The sequence below is a fragment of the Sinocyclocheilus anshuiensis genome, unplaced genomic scaffold, assembly GCF_001515605.1.
Source record: "Sinocyclocheilus anshuiensis isolate Anshui unplaced genomic scaffold, SAMN03320099.WGS_v1.1 scaffold590, whole genome shotgun sequence".
Classification (NCBI taxonomy): domain Eukaryota; kingdom Metazoa; phylum Chordata; class Actinopteri; order Cypriniformes; family Cyprinidae; genus Sinocyclocheilus; species Sinocyclocheilus anshuiensis.
The window spans coordinates 1,446,843-1,447,157 of record NW_015544192.1 but is presented as its reverse complement, the minus strand read 5'-3'; the positions used below and the strand labels follow the sequence as shown (position 1 = coordinate 1,447,157).

The 315-nt window shown below is 34.3% G+C and overlaps 1 protein-coding gene across 1 annotated transcript in view; it reads right to left on the bottom strand.

The window, feature by feature from the left end:
* The window catches only part of LOC107696540 (CUB and sushi domain-containing protein 3-like), a 193,207-nt gene that overhangs the window by 32,235 nt on the left and 160,657 nt on the right, over positions 1-315 (bottom strand). The gene's annotated exons all lie outside the window — the stretch shown is intronic.

Below are 315 nucleotides of genomic sequence, written 5' to 3'. Positions count from 1 at the left end.
TTTTTTTATGCTCAAACAGCAACATTACAGACTAACTAAAGTTGAAAAAGTGAAAAAGCATAACAGGACCCCTTTAAGAAAATAATCTCTAAAGAATCCAAACAGAAATCATAGACATTATCAAAATTTTAGACATTATCTGACAGAATAAGGAGATTTACGCAAAAGTACTCTAGTTTAAAAAAAACTTTTATAATGTTTTAAATAGGGATGCACCGATACGATACTGGTATCGGGCCCGATACTGAGCTCCTGTACTCGTACTCATTAAAATGCCCTGATACCAAACGCCGATACCACACAGCATGTGATAAG